The following is a 25112-nucleotide window of genomic DNA, read 5'->3' on the forward strand; positions in this document are numbered from 1 at the left end:
CCCTGCAATTTTACTGAATTTGTTTACTAGTTCTAACAGTTTTTTTAGAGTTTTCTATATACAAAATCCTGTCATCTGCAAGTAGTGACAGGTTTACTTCTTCCTTTCAAATTTGGATGCCCTTTCTCGATCTTGCTTAATTGCTCTGGCTAGTACTTCCAACACAGTGTTAAATAAAGCTGGTGAGGGCGGACATCTTTGTTTTGTTCCTGACCTTAGAGGAAAAGCTTTTAGCTTTTCACTGTGGAGTATGTTAACTGTGGGCTTGTTATATGTGGTTTTTATAATGTGTTGAGATATGTTCCATCTATATTTGTGTTGTTGAGTGGTTTTATCATAAATGAATGTTGAATTTTGACAGATGCTTTTTCTGCATCGTTTGAGCTGATCATATGATTTTTATCTTTCATTTCTTTTTTTTTTTTTTTTAAGATTTTATTTTATTTATTTGACAGAGATAGAGACAGCCAGCGAGAGAAGGAACACAAGCAGGGGGAGTGGGAGAGGAAGAAGCAAGGCTCACCGCAGAAGAGCCTGACGTGGGGCTCGATCCCATAACGCCGGGATCACGCCCTGAGCCGAAGGCAGATGCTTAACCGCTGTGCCACCCAGGTGCCCCTATCTTTCATTTCTTAATGTGGTATATTATGTTGATTGTTATGCTGATACCGACCATTCTTTGCCCCCCTAGAATAAATCCCATCTGATAATGGTGTGTGATCCTCTTAATATATCATTGAATTTGGTTTGCTAATACTTTGTTGAGGAATTTTACATCTGTGTTCATTAGGGATATTAGCCTGTGATTTCTTTTTTCTGTGGTGTCTTTATCTGGTATCAGGTTTTGGTATCAGGGTAACACTGGCTTCGTAAAATGTGTTTGGAAGCAAACCCTCTTCTTCAATTTTTCAGAACAGTTTGAAAAAAAATAGGTATTAAATCTTTGAATGTTTGGTAGAATTCAACAGTGAAAATGTCGGGTCCTGAACTGTTATTTGTTGGGAGGTTTTTGATAACTGAGTCAATGTCTTCACTATTCAGATTTTCTATTCTTTTATGATTCAGTCTTGGAAGGTTGTATGTTTCTAGGAATTTATCCATTTCTTCTAGGTTGTCCAATTTGTTGGCATGTAATTATTCATAATAGTTTCTTATGATCCTTTGTATTTCTTTGGTATCTGTTGTAACGTCTCCTCTCTCATTTGTGATTTTATTTACTTGAGCCCTCTATTTTTCTTTTTCTTTTTTCTTTTTTTTTAAGATTTTATTTATTTATTTGACAGAGAGAGAGAGAGACAGCCAGCGAGAGAGGGAACACAAGCTGGGGGAGTGGGAGAGGAAGAAGCAGGCTCCCAGCGGAGCAGGGAGCCCAAACTGGGGCTCCATCCCAGGACCCTCGGATCACACCCTGAGCTGAAGGCAGACACTTAAGGATTGAGCCACCCAGACACTCCAGCCCTCTATTTTCCTTATTGATTCTGGTTAAATGTTTGTCATTTTTTAAAAATCTTTTCAAAGAATCAGCTCTTAGTTTCATTGGTTTTTCTATTATTTTTTTAGTCTGTATTTCATTTATTTCTGCTCTGATCTATATTATTTCCTTCCTTATACTAATTTTGTGCTTTGTTTTTCTTCTTTTAGTTCCTTTAGGTATAAAGTTGGGTTGTTTATTTGAGATTCTTCTTGTTTCTTGAGGTAGGCCAGTATTGTTATAAACTTCCCTCTTAGAACTGCTTTTGCTGCATCCCATAGATTTTGGTGTGATTTATTTCCATTTTCATTTGTCTCTAGGTATTTTTTGATTTATTTTTTTATTTCTTTGTTGACCCATTAGTTGTTCAGTAGCAGGTTGTTCAATCTCCACATATTTGTGACTTTTTCAGTTTTCTTCTTCTAATTGATTTCTAGTTTTATACCTTTGTAGTCAAAAAAGATGCTTGATGTGATTTCAGTCTTCTTGAATTTATTGAGACTTGTTTGTAGCCTAACATGCTATATATTCTGGAAAATGTTACATATGCACGAAAGAAGAATGCATATTCTGCTGCATTTGGATAGAATGTTTGGTCTATATCTATTAATCCCACCTGGTTTAATATGCCACTTAAGATTTATGTTTCCTTATTGATTTTTCTGTTTGGATGATCTATCCATTGATATGTGTATTAAAATCCCCTCCTATTATTGTACTGCCATCAGTTTATTCCTTTAGGCTTGTTAATATTTGCTTTACATTTTTAAGTGTTCCTATGTTGGGTGCATAAATATTTGCAAATATTAGGCAGTAGTCCCCCCTTATCTGTGGAAAATACATTCCAAGACCCCCAATGAGTGCCTGAAATTGTGGATAATACCAAACCCTATGTATACTGTTTTTTTTCTACACATACTTAACAATAATAAAGTTTAATTTATAAATTAGGCACAGTAAGAGATTAGCAACAATAACTAATACTAAACAGAACAATTGTAACAATATACTGTCATAAAAGTTATGTGAATGTGGTTTCTCTCTCGAAATACCTTATTGTGCTGTACTTCCCCTTGCGATGTGAGATGATAAAATACCTACATGACAGATGAAGTGAGGTGACTGATGGGGGCATTGTGATGCAGCATTAGGTTACTATTGATGACAGAAGGAGGATCACCTGCTTCTAGACCGTGATTGACCATGGCTAACTGAAACCACACAAAGCAAAACCATGGATAAGCATGGTCTACTCTGTCTTTCGGAATTTACCCTGTTATCATTATGTAGTGACCTTCTTTGTCTTTTATTACAGTCTTTATTTTAAAGTCTATGTTGTATGATAGAAGTATAGCTACCCCAGTTTTCTTTTGGTTTCCATTTGCGTGAAACACCTTTTTCCATTCCTTCACTTTCAGTATGTGTGTATCCAAATATCTGAAGTGAGTCTTTTGTAGGCAGCATATAGATGGGTGGTTTTTAAAATTTGTTATGTTTTTGTTTTAAATCCATTCAGCCACTCTATGTCTTTTGATTGGGTAATTTCGTCCATTTACATTTAAAGTTCCTTTTCTCTTCTTGTTCTGTTCCCTTCTGGTTTGATGATTTTCTTAAGTATTATGCTTTGATTTGTTTCTCATTATCTTTTGTGTATCTATTATAGGTTTTTAAAAAATATTTATTTATTTATTTGAGAGAGCACATGGTGGGGGTAGGGGCAGAAGGAGAGGGCAAGAGAGAGAGAAACCCAAGCAGACTCGAGGCCAAGCATAGAGCACAACCTAGGGCTCAATCTCATGACCCTGAGATCATGACCTTGAGCCAAAACCAAGAGTTGGATGCTCAACTGACTGTCGCACCCATGCACCCCTCTACTATAGTTTTTGCCTTGTGGTTACCCTGACGTTGACATATAACAATATCTATCTATCTATCTATCTATCTATCTATCTATCTATCTATCTATCTATCTATCATCTATCTATCATCTATATCTATCTATCTATCCATCTATCTATCATCATCTGTATCTATCTATCTATCTATCTATCTATCTATCTATCTATCTATCATCTATCTATCCATCCATGATGTATCTATCTATTGTCATCTATCTATCATCTATCTATCTACTTAATTTCTCTTTCAGTTTTGAATGATTATCTTGCTGGGTTGGGTAGTCTTGGTTGGATGGAAGCTTTTCCTTTCAATGCTTTGAATATATCATGCCACTTCTTTCTGGCCTGCAAAGTTTCTGATAAAAAACCATCAGAGAGTCTTATAGGGGTTCCCTTGTATATAATGAGTTGTTTTTCTTTTGCTGCTTTTGATTCTCTATCTTTAGCTTTTGACATTTTAATTATAATGTGTCTCAGCATGGATCTCTTTAGGTTCATCTTATTTGGAACTTTCTGGGATTCTTAGATCTGGATATCTATTTCCTTCCTCAGGTTAAGGAAGTTGACAGCCATTATTTCTCCAAGTAAGTTTTCTATCTCTTCCTCCCTCCCTTCTCCTTTGGGAGTCCCTTGATAATGTGAATGTTATTCCTCTTGATACTGTTTCATAGGTTCCTTAAGCTGTCCTTAATTTTTAAAACACTTTCTTTTTGCTACTCTGTTTGGGGGAGTTCCATTTCTTGGTCTTCCACTAATCCTTTCTTCTGCTTCATCTAGTCCACTGTTGAAAAACTCTAGTGTATTTTTTAGTTTAGTTATTGTATTCTTCAGCTCTGTGACTTGTGTTTGGTACTTTCTTATATTTTCTATTTCTTTGTTGAAGTTCTCAGTGTGTTCATCCATTCTTCTTCCCCATATGGTAAACATCTTTATGACCACTATTTTGAACTCTTTATCAAGTAAATTACTTTTCTCTATTTCATTAAGGGTTTTTTTGGGGGGGGAGGGGAGGTTTATCTTGCTCTTTCATTTGGAACATATTCTTCTATTTCCTCATTTTGCTTGACTCTGTGTTTGTTTCTATGTATTAGGCAAAACAGCTAGTCTTGAAGGAGTGGCCTTGCGTGGGAGATGAAATTTATTATCAACTTTTCCCTAACTCTTGGTTTTCCCTAAAACCTTTGTGATTGTCTAAGCAGCCTGATTTATTCTTGATAGACTCCAGTTTTTGAGGGTTTACCAAGACCCGTCAGTGTTCCAGAGGGGGGAAGATTTCAGTCAACACCAAGTTTCAGGCTGATTGGAAGCCAGACTGTCAGGCCTCAGATTTTAATGTATGTAAATGTATACAGTCTTGCAGGACCACAATTTTAAGCCCTGCTGGCCTCCAGACCAGGTGATCTGCAGTGTCACTTTCATGACAGTTGGAAACTCAGAGCTCTAGATGAGTATAAATTCTTTCCTGTGATGTACCAGAAAGCCGTAGAGAGACCAAGGAGGAACACCAAAAAGGCATCTTCCAGCCTACATTCTCTGACAGCATCTCTGTAATCTCTAGATGTGCGGCAAACCTAAAGCTTGTCCCTCAGGCTGAAGCTCCAGGACAAGTTAGGAGGCTTTTTTTCCACAGGAAGATTAGAGGTGTGTTTCAGCTGGCTCTCTGGGCCTGAGATGGTAACTGCCAAGAACGGCCTCTTCAATTGTTTCAGTTCTGTGGGGCCCAGAAACACAAAATCCCTTGGCACCAGAGTCAGGTGTAAAGGGGTGTGAACTGCGTGTGTCTGTGTGCACTGCATGTGCCAGCCAGTTTTAGTGAGGCAGTGGGAGAGCAGGGCCAGGGTGCACCCACTGATTTCAGTGGGAGAGTGACAGAGCACAGGGGCAGGGCACACCTGTTGGCTTTAGTGGGGCAACGAGAGAGTGCTGTGACTGTGTGCACCTGCTAGCCCTAGCTAGGGAACCAAAAATGGTTCCCACCAATGCCTCCATCTCTGGAGAGTCCCAACAGGGTAGGATCCTGCCCCCCTGCAGCTAATTTAATATTAGCAAAGGAATCTCTTTCACATATGGTCTAGGTACTTTTCAAACTGCTGGTTTTGCACTTGTTCTGCAGTGAGTGAGTATGTGTGAGCATAGAGTAAGAAAAGTCTCATTTACTATAGCACTTTGAATCTCCTGGACATAAGCCTCATTGGTTTTCAAAGCTAGATGTTTTGGGGCCTTATCTCTTTGGTGCAGGTCCCAAGGGTTGAGGTGCTTGATGTGGAGCAAACCTCCTGCTCTTCAGAGAGGAGGCCCACGTTTGTGAGCTTTCTCCTGACTCTGGGTTGCCCTGCCGGGGGTGGTGTTTTTGGTGAGACAACATCTCTGCCTCTCTTACCAGTGTCCCTTTTGTACTTTGTTCCTTTTGTCCTTTGTTGTGGATGAGCTATTTAGTTATTTTTCAGGTCTTTCCCCAAGGGAATTGGTCCAGGGGTAGCTGTGGATTTGGTGTGTTCATGGGAGGATGTAAGTTCAGTATCTTCCTATGCTGCCATCTTGAACTGCCCCTGACTTCCAGTTTTTATCTCAAGTTTTTAAAGTCAGGTAGACGTGGCTGTAGCTTTGGTTCAATTATTTTTTCTCCTGCTCTTCCATCAACTCCTCTCCTCTTATGTTCTCGTTGAACATAAAACCAAAATATACTAGGTGCTTGGTTGTAAAATAAACAGATGATATATAGCAGTCTCTGTGACTGTTGGGCTATAATTCCATCGAGGGCCTGGGTTGAAGTCATAAACCACAAGAAGTGAAGCATGACCCACAAATAGCCTTCAAGATGGAATTACAGCTCCATAATTCAAAATGGACCTTTGAAAAAATAATTCTTAAACTTAGCTTTAATTTAGGGAAAAGCTCTGGCTGGATGGCATCTTCTGATCAGTTCATCAGTAAACAAATAGTTCCTCTATGTTAGTCGGTGACATTTATTAATGTTAGGTGAGCACTGTGCCTGTTCTCCAGGAGTTACTGTTGCAACCAGGCCACAGTACCCTGAACAGAACCAAAGAAAGGGAAATTGGAGTCCAACAGTAAGAAAATTCACCACAGATGAAAATAAATAAGCATGAGGTGAGGACATAGATTCTCTTGGGACTGATAGGAAGAAATGCTGACTCCTGAATCAGAGAAGCAATGGTCTCTTGCCTTTGCTTTTCACACCTTTTGTCTCTCCTCTTTATGATACCGTGTGATGGCTGAGTTTGAGTTTTGTGGAAAGTAATAGATTGACATAAATTTCATCCCTGCTCTGTATCTTACCACTTCTCTAAATGTGTTTGCTATTTTCTAAACCAATTCTGCTTGATGTCATATTTCATGAAAGCAAGTTGATCTCATACAACCCAAGTGTTATTAGAGGCTTTTTTCACCATGGTTCTTATGTGATGGAAACTAATATTCACACATTACAGAAAAAATAAACTAAATACACCAGTTCTGCAGGATGTGGATATTTAAATCGCAGCTTCTGGTGATCGTAAATTAAACCATCAAAATCCCCTAAGGATCCACTGTAGCCTTGGTATTAAATGAAACAACATATGTGCGAGGGTTGGCAGATGGTAGGGGCTTAATATATGGTCATTCGTTGACACAAATTGTACCATAAAAATTCAGAAATTCCTTATATATGCTCTTGTATATATTTACATACTTTCTTCAACAAGGCTATTATTTATTACAAAAATCTATAGCTATGGTAAAAGGAAAAGCAACAGAAAAGAACAATTTAAGATAAACTATTAGGCCAAAATGGACAAAGGATCATATAATTTGCCATCAAACTTATTGAGGTATAATTTTCATATCAATTTGCTCGCTCTTTTGTAATTTCTATGATTGATTTGAGACCTTTCTTTTTCAAATATAAGCATTTAAAGTTATAAATTTCACTCTAAGTACTGTTTTGGCTGCATCCCAGACATTTTGATAGGTTATCTTTTTTTTTTTTTTTTGCCTATATGTTTATATGTTTTTGTTTTGACCCAAACTATTTTCTAATTCCCTTGGTGATTAAGGATAGATTCATGTGTCATTTATTTTCTAAATGTTTGGGGATTTTCAAGAAGTTATTCTGGTATTGATTTCTGTTTTAATTTTGTTATGATTAGAAAATATACTTTGTATGATTTAAATTACCTTAAATTTACTGAGACCCAGAACATAGTCTTTCTTTGTGAATCTTGTGTGTGCATGTGAAAAGAATTTTTATCCAGTTGTTGCTGGACATAACATTCTATAACTGTCAATTAGGTCAAGCTGGTTGATAGTTTTGTTCATGTGTTCCATGCCCTTTTAAATTTTCTGTCTATTTGTACATCAATTACTGAGAAATTTTTAAAACTTCTGACTCTTGCTGTGGATTGATCTGTCTTTCTATTTTCCAATTGTCTAATTGTTTTTGTTTCATTTATCTTGAATTTATTCAATATATGTGTATGTACATTTAGTATTATTATGCCCTTGTGATAAATTGACCCCTTTATCATTATGTAATGTCCTTCTTTATTCTAGATAATATTCCTTGTTCTAAAGTGTACTGATATTATCAGATTTATTTTGATTAGTTTTTGCATGATATTCTTTTTCCATCTTTTAAGTTCTAATTTTTCTATATCTTTATACATAAAGACAGTCTCTTGTAGGAAGAATGTAGGTATGTGTTGCCTTTTAAAATTCAATCTGAAACACTCTGATTTTTAATTAGAGTGTGAAAAGCTATCTTTAATATTTCTTGTAATGTAGGTCTGTTAATGGATTCCTTGAGCTTTTATATGTGAGAAACATTTCTCTATCTTTAATTTAGTCTCTATTTTGCCTTCACTTCTGAAAGAGAATTTTCTTGGGAACCCAATTCTATGATAATAGTTTCCTTCTTTCAGTAGTTTAAGATGCTCCATTTTCTTTTGGTTTGCACATTTCACCATAAGAAGTCTTCTGTAATGCCTGCCTTTATTACTCTGTATGTAACATGCTTTTTATCTCTTGCTGTTTTAAAACATTTTTTTTTAGCTTTGGGTTTTAGCAATTTCTTTATGATGTGCTTTCTCATGATTTTATTTATACTTATTCTCTGTTTATTCTCTATGTTTCTATTTTTCTCTCTATATAACACAAATTTATAAAGAGCAAAACTAAAAGTCCTGTTTTATCCCTCCTAAATTGTCCCTTAATTATTATCTCTTCCCCAGAATCCCATCACTCATGTAACCAGTTAAACTATTTTCTATATCTCCTTCAAAAACTTTATGAATTCACAGATACAGCATCATGGTTCAGATCAGAGGCTCTAGAAACCAGTCTGCTTGGGACAGAGTTATGGCTTTAGTACTAATTAAATTTGTTTTGCCTAGCCTAGAAAATCTTATAGGTGGACTTAAAGAGTAAGCATCCCTATGTGTCTGAACTTTTTCGCCATATGTCATATTTTTAAGGTTCATTGATGTTATTGTTTGTTTTAATAGTTTATTCCTTTGTATTGTATTCAATTTTATTTATCATTCTATAATAATACCACATTTTGTTTGTCCATTCTCCAGTTGGTAGATATTTGGGTTATATCCAGTTTGGCTATCATGATAAAGTGGCTAAGAATATTTCATACAAATTTTTGGTAAACATACGTTTTCATTTTTCTTGAGTAAATGTTTAGAAGTGAACTTGCTGGGTCATAGGACATGTTCAAGTCTATAAAAATTTTGCCTATTTTTGAAACTGGTTGTACCATTTGCTTTCAGAAAAATATGAGAGTTCCAGTTCCTCCATATCCTCAGCAGCTGGAATGAATCAATGTCTTAAATTTTAGACGCACTAATGGATATGTAGTAATATATTTTGTGGTCTTCTGTTCCTGATGATTAATTCTGTTAGTCTTTACTCGTATATCTTTTTTTTGTGTATGCACAAAAACTATAAGACAATAAAACTATAAAAAGACTATATCTGCTCAAATTCTCTCCTCATTTTTCTGTTATCTATTCAGTATAACAAAATAACCCCATAACTTAGTGGCTTGAACAACAGTTTTTAAAAATTCTGTTTAAAAATCTTCAATTTGAGAAGAACTTACTTTGAATACCTAATTTCTACTCCACGTGCATCAGTTGGAATACCTAATTTCTGCTCCACGTGGCTGGACTATTCACTCCAAGATGTGTCATCTACAGGCTTGGTAAATTGGAATTATCAGCTGAAGCTTTCATTTTGAGGCCTTGGCTCCTTTACATATGAATTTGTCCCTGTGGCTGAGTGACTGGGTCCTAAGAGCAAGTGTCCGAAAGAAGAGAAGTGAAAGAGAGGAGAAGTAAGGTTTTAACCTGGAAATTGGGTTATCAGCACTTCCTTTGTATACTATTGGTCAAAGCAACACAGAACTCACCCAGATTCAAAGGGAAGGGAGAGAGACACTCTTGATCAGGATGGGATCATATTTAATCTGCCATTGTCCACCCACTGGCCAGAAATTACATGCATTCATCTCATGTTAAAAATATACTCAGTTCCCCACCCCCCAAGTCCTGCCAATATTTCATTGCTTGTTCTCTATCTCCCTCCTTCAAAAAAAGGAAGCTCTTAAGTGAAAGTTAAGTGTGTATCTCATCTAATGAGTTTCCCTTACTTCTAAGGTAGTATCAGGCCCACTTCTGCCTGCTTCAGTTGTTCTCCAGGGGCTGCAAACAACTGGTTTTTAGAAATTGTTTATAGTTTATCATTGCCTTTGGCAAGGAGATTAGTCCAATATATTCTGCTCCACCATTGTTGGAACTAGAACACCCTCCCCAACATACACACCTGTATATTATATAAAATATATTCTTAAACTATATAAAATGGGGGGGAAGGTAATCTTTTTTTTGTGAACATTTATTTTTTTTATTTTTATTTTTTATTTTTTAATGATTTTTTATTATATTATGTTAGTCACCATACAGTAAAGTTCGATGATTCATTAGTTGCATATAACACCCAGTGCACCATGCAATACGTGCCCTCCTTACTACCCACCACCAGTCTATCCCATTCCCCCACCCCCTCCCCTCTGAGGTCCCCAGTTTGTTTCTTATAGTCCATAGTCTCTCATGTTTCATTCCCCCTTCTGATTACCTCCCTTTCTTTATCCCTTTCTTCCCCTACCGATCATCCTAGTTCTTATGTTCCAAAAATGAAAGAAATCATATGATAATTGTCTTTCTCTGCTTGACTTATTTCACTTAACATTATCTCCTCCAGTGCCGTCCCTGTTGCAGCAAATGTTGAGAATTCGTTCTTTCTGATAGCTGAGTAATATTCCATTGTATATATGGACCACAACTTCTTAATCCAATCAGCTCTTAAACTGGTATGTAAAATAGAAGCACCAAATGAAAACAAAAACAGGCATTTACATGGGAAATTACATATGACCAAGAATAATTTATTATTTGTGATTTGATAGCTGCATAATTTAAACAGGTTCCTATATATATTCAGGCTCCATATTTATCTGACAGACAAAAGGGTTACTCAGATTATGTAAGGAATGCTTTAGATCTTTGAGTTCTACAGTTCTAATAACCTTATAATTTACTGTGGTGCTTGATTTCTATTTGGTGAATGTAAACAAAGTGTGAGGATTTACAATTTATATGGTCAACGTGAGGCCAGAATGTATAAAAAAGCATTCTCTCAAACATTAAAATTGTATTTCCAGATGGAGCTTAGAGTACCTGAATGTGGGTTAGGAAATAGTTGCAGACTATAAACATGGCTCATCTTCTCAAGCATGAATTTTACCTATGCAATTTTGTGTAAAATCATATTTATTTTATTTTAAAATAAACTGATAAATTATGTCATAGAATGTGAATATCACATGAATATTTTTAGTTAGAAATATAAATAAAAAATATTCTCCTTGGAGAGAAACATTGTGACAACTGTCTCAGGAGCTGGGGGATAAGACTTTCTCTCCTCCAGTACTCTGGCGAAAAAGTCTGAGAAGTTCTGCAAACTCACTGGGCACGGGGCAAGGAGTTTGAAATCCCGGTATTTCTTTAAGCTCGGCCATCGCTGTTGGATCTATGCCATAAATGTGCTGTGTTTACCCAGACATCTGCTCTATTTATTTGGTTTTAGTCACAGAACGAGCAGTTTTTACCTGTATGTGGTGCTACACTCAAAACTCTTCATCTGCGCCTTCGTATATTTTCTGTTGATAGAGTTTGGATGAAATACGTGTTTCTTTGACCCTCCGCTGAGGTAAAACATAGTTGACCGCTTGCCTTGCCTTTCCAGCTGTAAGCAGAGCTGAGATTACCAAACCATTCTTCCCAGCTGTCTTCTGAGTGGTACAGCAGGGTTAGTTTCCTGTTCTGACTTAGGGGTTCCAAGTGTCCTCCCTTCCACCATGGGCCGTCATAATGTCTAAAGCACCGTCCCTCTGAAGTAGGACAGTAGTGATGTTGACAGGCCAATGGAAGATGAAAGGGAAAATCCCTTCAGCCATTTGTCATTCATAAACATCTTAATTCAGACTAGTTGGCCATGATTTTAAAACTTGTCCTTAAATTCCTTGACACTGTTACCATCGAACAGGAGAATCTAATTCCCTTTCCCTGAATATAGGGCAGGCTTGGTGACTCACTTCTAATAAATACAATTAGGCAGAATTGACACTGTGTGACTTTTCAAACAAGGGTAGGGAAGGCAACACAGCTTTTGCCCAGAACTCATTTTCTCACTCTCTCTCTGCCCATCTCTGTATGCCTATCTGGAATCCTGAGCCAATATGTAAGAAATTCAGCTACTCTGAAGCGACCATGCTGAAAAGAACATGTGGAGAAAAAACAGGGACATAAAGATGCTTGGGGCTCCAGCTGTTCCAGCCTTCAGCTGTCTGAGACTTTCTGGTCCAGGCATCAGGCACGTGAATGAGGATCTTTCAGAAGATTCCAGCCTTTAAGCTGCCCCAGCTGCTGCCAAGTGAGACAGAGATGAGCTGTGCCTGCTGAGTCCTAAAATTGCAGATTCACGAGCAAAATAAATGTTGTTATTTTAAGCCACTAAGTTTTGAGGTGATTTTTTTAGGTAGCAATAGATCAATGAATTCTTTCCTATTGCCTAGCAACACTCTGAGGAAATGGGACATAATTAAAATTTTAATTGTAGACAAAAGGAGTATGGGAGAAAGAGTCCAGAATTCCATGCACTAAAAGAGAGAACGAGATTCAGAAATGTGGAAGTCGAATTACTTTTGCAGATATTTTTGCAATATATATGTGGGTTCATAGAAACTTGGAAGTTTTAAATTTGAAGAGATCTTAGGGATCATAAAACTCAATCCATTTTTTTCAAAAATGTAACTCAAAGTTAATGAATTTGGGCAGGATTCTAGAGACAGACTAGAGCCCAAGCTTTCAAAATTCCATTGACCACAGTGTCTCCTTTTTGAAGACATGTCTAAGAACCTTCACCAATTTAGCAAAAACACAAGGGTAAAGCCAAACAAACAAAAACACATGAAAAAGTTCTCAACATTATTTGGCACCAGGGAAATACAAATCAAAACCATAATGAGATACCACCTCACACCAGCCAGAATGACTAAAATTAACAACTCAGGAAACAACAGATGTTGGCAAGGATGTAGAGAAAGGGGAACACCCTTACAGTGTTGGTGGGAATGCAAACTGGTGTAGCCACTTTGGAAAACAGTATGGAGGTTCCACAGAAAGTTAAAAATAGAACTATCCTATGACCCAGCAATTGCACTACTAGGTATTTATCCAAAGTATACAAAAATAGTGATTCGAAGGGACATATACATTCCAGTGTTTATAGCAGCAATGTCTACAATAACCAAAATATGGAAAGAGCCCAGATGTCCATTGACAGATGAATGGATAAAGAAGATGTGAGATACACACACACACACACACACACACACACACACACACAATGGAACACTACTTAGCCACCAAAAGGATTGAAATCTTGCCATTTGCAATGACATGGATGGGTATTATGCTAAGCGAAATAAGTCAGTCAGAGAAAGACAAATACCGTATGATTTCACTCATATGTGGAATTTAAGGAAAAAACAGATGAACATAGGGGAAGGGAAGGAAAAATAAAATAAGAGAAAAGCAGAGGAGGGCAAACATAAGAGACTTAACTATAGGGAACGAACAGAGGGTTGCTGGAGGGGAGACGTGTGGGGGTATTGGGTAACTGGGTGATGGGCATTAAGGACAGCACTTGATGGAATGAGCACTGGGTGTTATATGCAACTGATGAATCACTAAATTCTACCCCGAAACTAATAATGCACTGTATGTTAACTATGTTGAATTTAAATAAAAAATTAAAAATATACAATAGCAGCAGCAACAGCAACAACAAAAGTATCCCATAATGTCATCCTTGTTAAGCCTCTACCTGCCTGCCATTTCCCTGTGGAACAAGTGCCCCTACACCCTGATTCTTCATATTCAAGGGGCTGGGAAAACACTGGAGAATTTGCAGTTCCAGTTCTTCAGGCAGGAAAAAGAATGAATCTCTGACATCCTAATGTTATTCCACTACAAACAGCAGTGCATTTGTGAAGTGCTTACCATGTGCAAGCATCTACACTGGGCACTTTATGTACATGATTATCGAGGTATAGTTTACATATACTAAAAAGCAACCATATTAAAGGGATAGTTCAATGAGTACTGACAAATATACAGACCTTTATAACCACTACCATAATCAAGATATAGAACATTTCCTTCCTCTTCACCCCTCAAATTTCCTTTATGCTCCTTTGCAGATATCCTTCTCTCCTCATGCCCAGGTACACTTGCTATCCTTTCTGTCACTATAGATTTTTTTTTATTCTAGAATTTCATATAATTAGAATCTCACAGTATGCAGTCTTTTGTATCTGACTTTTTTGCTCAGCATAGTGTTTTTCAGATTCCTCCATATAACTGTACGATAGTTGGTGATTTTTAATTGTTAAGTAGTATTCCATTGTATAGATATATCACAATTTGTTTATCTGTTCTCTGATTGATAGATTTTTGGGTTGTTATCAGTTTGAGATTATTATGAACAAATATGCTATAAACATTACTGTAGAAGTCTTTGTGTGGACATATGCTTTTACTTGTCTTAGGCAAATACCTAAGAGCGGGTTGTATGATAAGTATATGTTTAACTATAAGAAACTGCCAAACCATTTTCCAAAGTGGTCATATCATTTTATTTTTTTTAAAAGACTTTATTTATTTATTTATTCGACAGAGATAGAGACAGCCAGCGAGAGAGGGAACACAAGCAGGGGGAGTGGGAGAGGAAGAAGCAGGCTCATAGCGGAGGAGCCCGATGTGGGGCTCGATCCCATAACGCCAGGATCACGTCCTGAGCCGAAGGCAGACGCTTAACCGCTGTGCCACCCAGGCGCCCCCATATCATTTTAAATTCCTACTAGATCTGTGGGAGAATTCCAGATGCTTCACAGATTTGCACTTTAGCAGATATGCAGTAGTATCTCTCTGCGGTATTTATATTTCCTTCATGATTAATAATGGTGTGAAGATTTTCATGTCTCTATTTTTTGTGGAGTTTGTTTTCAAATTATGTGAAATTTATTTTCAGTATACATAACATTCTAATTAATAAAGTATTTTATAATACTGAAGAAATCACATGTCAAAGTGTGCAACCGAAATTTGGCATACAATAGTCATTTATATTCATGATTTTTTAGACAAAAGAGGTAGTTAAAGAACAAATGGCTAACACTCCTGAGTTCCAGACATCCCAGCACCATTGTATATTTTATGTGAATATAAAGATGTAAGGAAAAGTCTCAGAGAGAGACAAAAGAAACATGTGTCATGATATCTTCATAATCATCTTTAAGAGATTGTCTTCATCATTAGAGTAAAGCCATGAAAAGGTAAAATAAGCATAAAAGTATTTTTTGGCAAAAAATGTTTAAAATTTGTTAAGGAAAGTAAACAGGGTGACTAGAAAAAAAACCCATTGTTGTACGTGATGGAATAATTGATTTAAATATTTTATTCAGAGGCAGGACTCCATTATAGCAAAATGGGGAGTTGAACAAATCTTATTTCCCAAAAAAACAAATATAAAATGAAAAGAAAAACTGATCAAAAACAACTGTTTCAGGGCTCTGCAAATCAACCAGAGAAAAACAAGAAATTGAGAAGTGTTTATTCATGAAAAACTGCTAGAAATTTGGGTCAGAAAAGTGGGAGTCTACAGAGAATCCATAGCCTTCTTGCCTGGAACTGTTTCTTCCATATACCCCCTCCAAAAACTTGGTCAGTAAAGTAACCTTACCATGGCATAACACCCTGTGAAAACCAGCAGCTTCACTGTTAAAAGGGGCTGACTTGATTTGGACTGGAGAGCCAAAACCCATGTTGGCAGCATTATCAGTAAAAGTAGCATATGTGAGAGGAAGTGAATGGGGAATTCCCATAGCTTTGTTAAACTGACGTTAGAGCCCCAGTTATGGCAAGTGATAGACTAGCCAAGAACTTTACAAGGAGATGATGGAAATGGGAGAATCATAGAAGACCTAGATAAGCTCTCCATATCTCCCTGGCTTAATGGGAAAATATGTTCTTGTTTATAGGACACCCTGGAAGGTCCAGAGTAAAGTAAAAGCCCAGGGAGACTTGAAAATGTCCTGAACTTTGAATGCTTACCTCAATGTACACACAGATCTGTTAGCAGAGGGTGATAACCTTATAGGTTCAAAGTTCTTGAGCACAATCTCTTATGAATCACTGACTTGCTAGTAAGACAGGGCAAACCATACGAAGCCAGGCAGAAAAATAAAATAATTAAAACAAAACAAAACAAAACATCAGAGACATCAGTGGCTGCACATTTCAGGGAGACAGATTCTGCAGATTAAGTCCAAATAAATTACTAAAAAAACCAGCTACTTTTGGGAAAAAAATAATTCAGACGTGCTACAATATATGGTTTAAAATGTCAGTTTTCAAAAAAAAATCAGGAGATATTAAAAGAAACAGGAAAATGTGACCAAAAGATCCATGGAAGCTGACTCTGAGTAGACCCAGATGTTATATTTAAAGACTTCAAAGTGGGGCTTGCAATATATTTAAAATGTTAAATGAAAGTATGATGACAATTATCCTCAAATAGGAACTCTCAATATAGAAACATAAAAATAAAAAAGGATCCAATGAAAATTCTAGAATTTAAAAACACAGTAACCAAAATTAAAAAACGTAACCAAATGGGTAGATTTGAAATGGCAGAAGAAAGAATCAGTGAATTTGAAGATAGATCAATAAGAACTATCCAATCTAAGGAATAGAGAGGAAAAGAGATTGAAGAAATAAGAACAGAACCTCAGAGAACCGTGAGGCAAGATTAAATACATTGACATGTAATGAGAATCCCAGAAGGACAAGAAAGGCAGGAAAAATACTTGAAGAAATAATGACTGAAGATTTCACAAAATTGATGTAAAACATAAATCTACACACCCATAAAGCTCAACAAACCTTAAGTAAGGTAACATAAAAATCTCCATCTACACAAATAGTAAAATTACTGAACATCAAGGACAAATAGAAAATCTTGAATCCAGCAAGGAATAAACAACTCATCCCAAATTAGGGAATAATAATCCAATTAATGGCTCAATTTTTATCTGGAACAATGGAGACCAGAAGGCAGAGTGATGAAACAAAATAGTCAATCATTAATTCTATCTCCAGTAAACTATCCTTTAAAAGTTAAGGTAAAACAAAGATTCATGTAGTGTTTTTTTATATAAGCTTTATAAGAAATTCAGTCTTATCCAAATCACACTCTTACCATGTATATTTGTTCTTCTTAAAGAATAAGTGTGTGTGTGTGTATGTGTGTGGACATGTATAAGACTATGGACCTTCTTTATTCACATGTAAAGCTTTATCTAGAAACCCCTTTAAGCATTATGTTGAGGTAAAAAAAGAAAATGTTCAAAGATTCTGTAATGAATTTAGATGTGTGTGTGTGTTTAAAGCATTTGATAAAGTTTAAATGTTTTTACACAGAAATGTTTGTTCACTAATATATTTTGTCTCACTAGTATCAACACGCAAGAAAAAGAACATTTCCCAGGTAAACAAAGACTGAGAGGATTTATTCTTAGCAAACCAGCCTTCTAAGAAATAGGAAATGAAAGAAAATAACATCATAAGGCAAGTCCACAGGAAGAAATGAAGAACCCTGGAAAAGGTAACTATGTAGGTAAGTATAAAAGAACGTATAAATATATATTTTCCTTTTCCTTCTCTTGATTAAAAAAATCATCAGATTGTATAAAGTAATAATTGTAACACAGTATTATTGAATTTATAACAATATAGATTTAATATATGTGACAATAATAACACAAAAAGAGGGGAGAAAATGGAGCTATATAGGAACAAAGGTGCCATATCTTGCTGAAATTCAGTATTAAATTAACATGAGTTACACTGATAAATTAAGATGTATATTTTAATCTCTAGAGCAAATGCTAAGCAAATAACTATAAAGTCTGAATATCAACAGAAGAATTAAAATAATATACCAAGAAGAATGAACCCAAAACACAGCCGTAGAGGAAGAACAGAGGAACAGAAAGACACGAGCCATATTGACAACAAACAACACAGTGACAGACACGATCCAATCATATCAGTAATGACATTAAGTAGTCCATTAAATAGACTAAATACTTTGCTGAAAACACTGAAGTTATCAGATTGTGTAAAAAGAAAGATTCCACTATGTGTTAACTACAAGAGACACACTTCAAGATTAAATATACAACCAGGTTGAGAGTAAAAGAATAAGAAAGACATGTCATATAACCAATAAACCAAAGAGAGTGGGAGTGGGTATATTTATTTAGTATCAAACAAAATAGACTTTTAGAAAATACGTGTTAGTAGAGATAAACAGGGAAATTTCAGAATGATAAAAGAAGCAATACACCAGGAAGATAAAATGATTTCAAATGTGTATGCACCTAACAATGGGAGCCTAAAATACAAAAAGCAGAAAACTGAGAAAATTGAAAGGAAATGTAGACTATTTAATAATTACAGTTCAAATTTTAAGACCCTTGCTATTGATAGAGCAAGTTTATGGAAAATTAATATAAAGATATAGAAGATTTGAAAAATACTGTCAACCAACATCATCTAACTGGCATTTATAGAATACTTCATCCAACAATAGCAAATACATTCTTTCAAATGCCTGTGGAACATTCTGTAGAATAGACCATATGATAAGCCTTAAAATAAATTTCCATAATTGTAAAAAGATTGAAGTTACTCAAAGTATGTTCTCCAACCACAATAAAATTATATTAGAAAGCAACAATAGAAATTTGAGAACTCCCCAAATATCTGAAAATTAAACAATACATTTCTAAGTAACCCAGATCAAAGAAGAAATCACAAGGGAAATTAAAAAATATTTTGAACTGAATGAAAGTGAAAAGACAACATATAAAAATTTATGGGATGCTGCTAAAGAAGTGCTTAAAGGGAAAGTTACAGCTTTAAACATGTATATTAAAAGTTGTATTCACTGTTTAGAAAAGCCATTATTACAACTTAGAAACAGATTATAAATTAGAACAGATCCTAGACCTTATTGGCTCAGTTTTGGTACCTTTTTGTCAAAGGTTTTTATACTTTATTTAAACTTTATTTAAACTTTAAATACATTTAAATGCATTTCATATATATGCATGCATATAAATGCATATAATAATTGTAAAATGCTTTATCAAACAAAGATCTTATAGATAATCACCACCATGTGTTGAGCTTCTATCTACTTGTGAGGCACTAGGCAAGCATTTTATATACATGGTCTCATTTAATATTCATAACAATCCTATGAAATATTATTAAGGAAAATAAGGCTCAGAAAGTTTTTAAGTTGCCTTCATAAACATTAACATGTCAAATACACAGCAGAGCAGTATTCAAACCCAGGCCTCTTGGAAGACATAACTAGTTCTCTTAACTTCTAACCACCTCCCTTTCTGGATCTCAGTGATTTTGTCTTTGTCTTTATTTTCAGTTCTCTGCATTTTATATGTTCTTTTGCCATGAAGACTAGGATTAGAAATCACTATTTCTCACCTTTGCAGACCTCTGAAAGTTGATTGGGTTTGAAAATTGATGCGAGTCTTGGCAATTCAATTCCTCATCATGCATGGCTTTGGTTTACTTTGGTTACTGTTAAAATGGATTGTCTGCCTGCCTTCCAAATATATCCCGCCCTGCAACATATCTCTTGTTTACTCCTTCTGTTTAAATCTTTGTGTGTCTTTTTTAGGTCTCTAAATCAGTATGCCTGACTGATATGAACTCTTAACAGTCAGGCATTGTCTGAAATAAAGGTTCATATTTTAGTTTGGAGAACAGTGGAAGTATTCTGATTTGATTAGTTAGGCTGAGTGTAAATAGTAGTAACAAGCAATATTGATCAGGCACAAAAATCTGTGGGGCCAGGAAACATCCTGATAATGTTACTTCAGACAATACAATAAAATAAGAGCCTCTTTCAGGTTTATGGGATGCTTGGAAATCACATATACATATATGTGATAACTTCCAATGGCTAGTATGTATTTTTTTTAAAGATAAAAGCCATCATTTGGTAAGAATGACTATATGTCAAGTAACTGAAACCATAGACCATGGATTGATTTTTTTTAATAAGTGGTAGTAGAGACTATAGCAAGACTAATTTCATATTTTATTCCTAGGCTGTCCTTCCTTGGCTAGAAAAAAGGGATTTGGGAAGATTTTTGGTATCTTCTCTCCAGTTCTCTTACCTTTTTTTTTTAAAAGATTTTATTTATTTATTCAACGAGATAGAGACAGCCAATGAGAGAGGGAACACAAGCAGGGGGAGTGGGAGAGGAAGAAGCAGGCTTCCAGCAGAGGAGCCTGATGTGGGGCTCGATCCCATAACGCCGGGATCACGCCCTGAGCCTAAGGCAGACGCTTAACCGCTGTGCCACCCAGGCGCCCCTCCAGTTCTCTTACCTTGAAGATAAAATGGAAGCCCCCAAAAGAGGTAAGGCCCTCAAAGGTAGAAATGGAGTATTTTGTTCATCTTTGAATCTCCTGCACTAGTAACATAGCTGGCTCCTAAGAGATGCCTCAGGAAGCACATGGGGGACAACCTGCCAAATGGCACACCATTCAGGCCTACCATGAAAACCCAAGTTTTAGATTGCTCAGATTGGTCCTCATTTCTATACTTTGAGCTTCATGTGGGTAGATCTATATCTGGCTATCATAGGAATAGAATTCTTTCTAGGATCCAACAAGGCCTTTGGATGCCATGGTTATACTGGTTTTTGTTTGTTTGCTTGTTTGTTTTGTTTTGTTTTTCCATTTGGGTCTTTTAAATTTCTGAGGACTAAGCATGAGTGAAGTTGCACCAAATGCCAGGTTCCTTATTGTGACTCAGAGGGACTCCTTTCTCTTTCTCCAGTGCCAGGTAACCTGAAAGAAATACATCTGAATAGTTCTTGTCTCCAGTCCCTTGGGTCCCTGGTTTTCCCTTTAAATTTCTTTTTAAAATTTCCACTTTCTAAGTGTGCCTGTCCCTGAAATAGATACCTAGGAGAGGCGGGAAGATGGGGATATCACATCCCCAACTGCTGTCTCTTAATTCCCTTAATTGCTCCATGTTGTTCTTCTCATTCTCCCAGCTGGCTATCCTTGGCAACACCCAAGGCTTGACTACTTTGCATTTCTATGGCTTATCTCCACCCAGTCTATTCATTTTCTCTCCTTTCTCACCTTTGGGTATCTTTCTCTTCGTTCTGATCATCTTTCTTTTGCACAACTGGCCGCCAATGGTCTCAGGTTGTTTCAGGACTGAACCAAAATGCAAGGAGAGATGTATGGTTGTCTGAATGAGATCCCAGAGAGCATGGGTACAAGGAAAGAATGAGGAGGTGGGCAAAGGAAGGAGCTGTTTCCTCACTTATCAAGCCCAGTATAAGAGCCTGGGCAGCTTACCCCTGTATCATAGCTCCCGCTGACTAAAGCATGGGAGGCTGTCTATAAACATGATGCCTTGCCCCTGCCCACATAGATGTCCTTGGCTGGTTTTATTTGGCTTACTGAGGGGAGAAGAAAGATATTATTTGCAAAGAGAGCATTAAAGTAGGTGGGCTTTAGGAAACAGAGTTGAACTGAGGTATATTAATCAGACAATGTGAAATACCAGAGTTGTCGATGTGGATGATGCAAGGTCGTTTTGGGGCTGGGGTGGTATTGGCTTCATGCATCAAATGCATGAGGAGTCGAGAATGGTAACAGGTGAACAAACAGCAAAGTCGATAGTCAAGGGGTCAGAGGCAGCGCAGAATAAGATTTGAGTCCCAGGTTCTGAACCAGGATTGTGAAGAGCAACTGTGGGCTGCAGTGACTCCTTTACCTGGCATTTGGTGTGTCTGATAGTGATGGAGTGTGTGACTTAAGGAACTGAATGAACTTGGCCTCTCTCTAATCTCCCACACATGAGTTCATCCCATTCAGGTATTAGATGAAAGGCAGTCTGAGGTCCTGGCTAGGGTTTAGCTCATGAGGTGACCTTGCCCCTCTGGTGGCAAGATGTCTCCCTCTCCAGCCTTCAGCCAGACAGACTAAACCTGAGGGACTGGAGAAAGTGGGAACACTGAAGATGACCGTGTAACATTTTTGTCCAAAGTTTATAAGTACTTTCATTTAAAGGCCTTTGTCTCATTCTCTATGTTCTATCAATCATGATTTTTATAATCCCACCTTTCAAGAAACTTTCAGTGTCTAAAATTAGTATTACTAGAGGCAGAATATTTATTTCACTCAAGCATGTATTGAGCACCTACTGTGTGTATGCCATGCAAAGATTAAGCCTCCTTGGGATGGGGAAGCAATAACAGGAGACTGGATTCCTCTCTGCCATTAGATGCTCAAACATTTTGTAGCTAGGATTTATGTCTTATTCATCTTCTTTCCTTCACAAGCACTCAGTGACTGGTGGGCACCCAATAAACTTTTGCTGAATTGAGTCGTTTGCTGTTGAAAGCTGAAGACCCTAACACTTTCTATTAGTGCACGATGATTGGCCTGTTTTCTGTGTAGTCTGAAAGTAACTGTGATGAGCTGTCAATAGTAATAATGGAACAGCATTTGTATCAAAACGAAAGTAAACATGACAGAAATGGGGAAGAATGGAAAGGGCAAGACAGAAGAAAAGGATTCAAAAGAACAAGGGCAAGGGCGAGGGGTTCAGGAGATAGAGAGAGGAGGTAGGTACAAGGGGCAGTTAGAGCAGGGAGTGGCAGATTTCAATTCATGAAATGAGGCGTAGCGGCCACATAAAACATAAACTGGAGCTGTGTACCAAGGGAACAAAAGGCAATTGCTGTGCTGTCCATTAACAGCTCTCAATGCCACCAAATGCCAATTGTCTGTGTGTATATTTGCAATGTCAGCAAGCTCTGCGGTATCTCAGCTGGGTGCCACCTATGTTGGCATAAGATGGGACAGAGACAAATACAGCCTCTCTCTTGCAAAAAATGTCACCAAAAATATTCCAAGCTTATAACGATTAGCACCAGGCCATTTGGCCATCCAAAATGACCTGAATACAGAGGTTTGACTCTGTATAGTCCGGCCACAAATATGTGGGTTCTGGTTGGCTTTATCAAGGTGCACCCACAAACCCTTTCTTGGGAGTTTGGAGGAACATGACTTACAGATTCACTGGGGCAGGGCATGAAGGGGAGGGTGGGACAGAAGCAAGTGGGGATGAAATTATTTCATTTGCTCCCACCCACCTTATTGCACAACTACCCCCGCCCCAGGCCTCCTGCACCATCAAATCTTGCTTATCCTCCCTGAGCCTAAACTGATGAAGAATTGGGATAAGAACAGAATGAGTCAAAAGATGCTATCTTCTAAGCAGGTTTTGGGAGAAATATTTCTGCCCTCCTCCAACTGGCCCCTGCAAACAGGGAAGGTCAGATTGCTCAGCCGAAGGCTTTTGTGGCTTGGGCCGTTAAGGGATGAACAAAACACAAATGATGTGGTAGGAGAAGCAGGGACTTGAATCCTGGCTCCCCCAGGGATGGATGGAGCACGCATGAAGTTCCATACTTCCTCAGTCTTGAGTTTCCTCGTCTATAAAGTGGAGTTAGTAAATTGACCTACCGCACCAACAAGATAGTATAAAAAGAAAAGGCATCCAAACTGCTGAAGGATCCCTCTCCCTGGCATCCTGGAAGTTCACAGGAGACTCTGAGTCCTTGGCAAGGTTTGCGGCTGGTTCTTTCTCCTGTTTATCCCAGCCCAGGGGCAATTAACACTAGTCCCGTGCCTTGGGACCACCTGGCTTTGCGGAAAGAAACCTCACCGAAGAGCCCTGACGGCTTTCTAATTTTACTTCTCTTCAGATCCTTCTTCTCCAGGGCAACCACACACACAATGCCATTTTGCAATTTATTTTCATTTTGCAGAGCAGAGCCTACCCTGCTCTTCCTGGCTTGGCTTCTGTGGCCTGGCCATATTACTCTTGGATGGCCCTGGGCTGTTTTGGCCTCAGAGCTGGCATGGCCTTGTTATGCCAGCTGGAGAAGGACAACACACCTGTGGGTGTGCAAGGCTGGGTCTGGGAGGTGGCTGGGCAAGGGTCCTAATTACTTGAGGGTGACACACGGCTTGCCAGCATGACTTCATGCATTTACTCTCACCAGGCTCTGTGAGCTCTTGGACAAGCTCAGGGTGTTTACGCAGCTGCCCCCGGCTGTGCGGGAGTGGCCTCTCTTACCTGAGGATCACCCTGCCTGGCCTCCAGGTGGACATCTGTGCTCAAAGTCGAGCCACTCTCACGTATCCGGCTTATAGAATATTCATGTTGCTGTCTTTTCTTCTCACTTAATGTTTGGAAAAGGTATTGTTTGAAACAAGAAAACTTAAAAACAGATGGGTTGTGGTTTTCGGCCTTCACATTTCCAAGAACATGATAGAAACCAGAAGTCAACCCATCTGACTCTTTGGGACCTGATTCTGCATTTCTTATATTGGCAACGTCCTCGCTGAAGATGGAAGTACAACACCTGCCAACTGGGAAGGAGCCCCAGCGCCCTGCCAGAAGCGTGCCTGCCTCCCATTGCCATTGTCATTTCAGCAGGAGGACTTGGGATGGAGGCTGACTAAGCCTCATGTGCTGTCTTCTGCGTGGAAGATGCTGAACCACTGTCTGGAATATGCCCTTGGAGTTGTTCCAGGGGTGGTGATAGGAGGGGCTGAGTCACCAGTGGTCTTTTCCTTGGAGCCCCTACTCCTCTTTAAAACTGGGGGTTCAGCAGTCTGGGGCCTGGGACCATGCTTTTCTCTGTGCACAGTGGCCCTTCTAAGGACTGAATCTGCATCCCAGGCCCCATCACCCCCTCAGAGGAAAAGGAAGAATAGTTCCCAGCGGGCTGCTCAGCTAAACGTGACATCAAGTAACATGCCGACAGGGAACTGGGGACAGATCCCAGGAGACCAAACTCTGCTTCCTCATCACACCCAAACAAGAGGTCTGGGTAGAAAGTAAATCTTGTGACTGCAAGAAATAGTATTTGGAGAAAACATAATGAATATTAGTCATGGACATTTTCATAATAAGGA

The 25112-nt window shown here is 37.8% G+C and overlaps 1 long non-coding RNA gene across 4 annotated transcripts in view; it reads left to right on the forward strand.

Moving 5' to 3' along the window:
• LOC117803343 overlaps positions 1 to 25112 on the forward strand; it is a 61067-nt gene that overhangs the window by 23555 nt on the left and 12400 nt on the right. For 2 of the 4 annotated variants that reach the window (XR_004627102.1, XR_004627101.1), the window contains exon 1: positions 15545 to 17676. This is a non-coding gene — a long non-coding RNA (uncharacterized LOC117803343). Of the gene's footprint in view, positions 1 to 550; positions 613 to 15544; positions 17677 to 25112 lie in introns of those variants that run through there. The other 2 variants (XR_004627099.1, XR_004627100.1) reach the window with 2 other exon arrangements.

The sequence above is a fragment of the Ailuropoda melanoleuca genome, chromosome 8 (assembly GCF_002007445.2).
Source record: "Ailuropoda melanoleuca isolate Jingjing chromosome 8, ASM200744v2, whole genome shotgun sequence".
Taxonomy (NCBI): domain Eukaryota; kingdom Metazoa; phylum Chordata; class Mammalia; order Carnivora; family Ursidae; genus Ailuropoda; species Ailuropoda melanoleuca.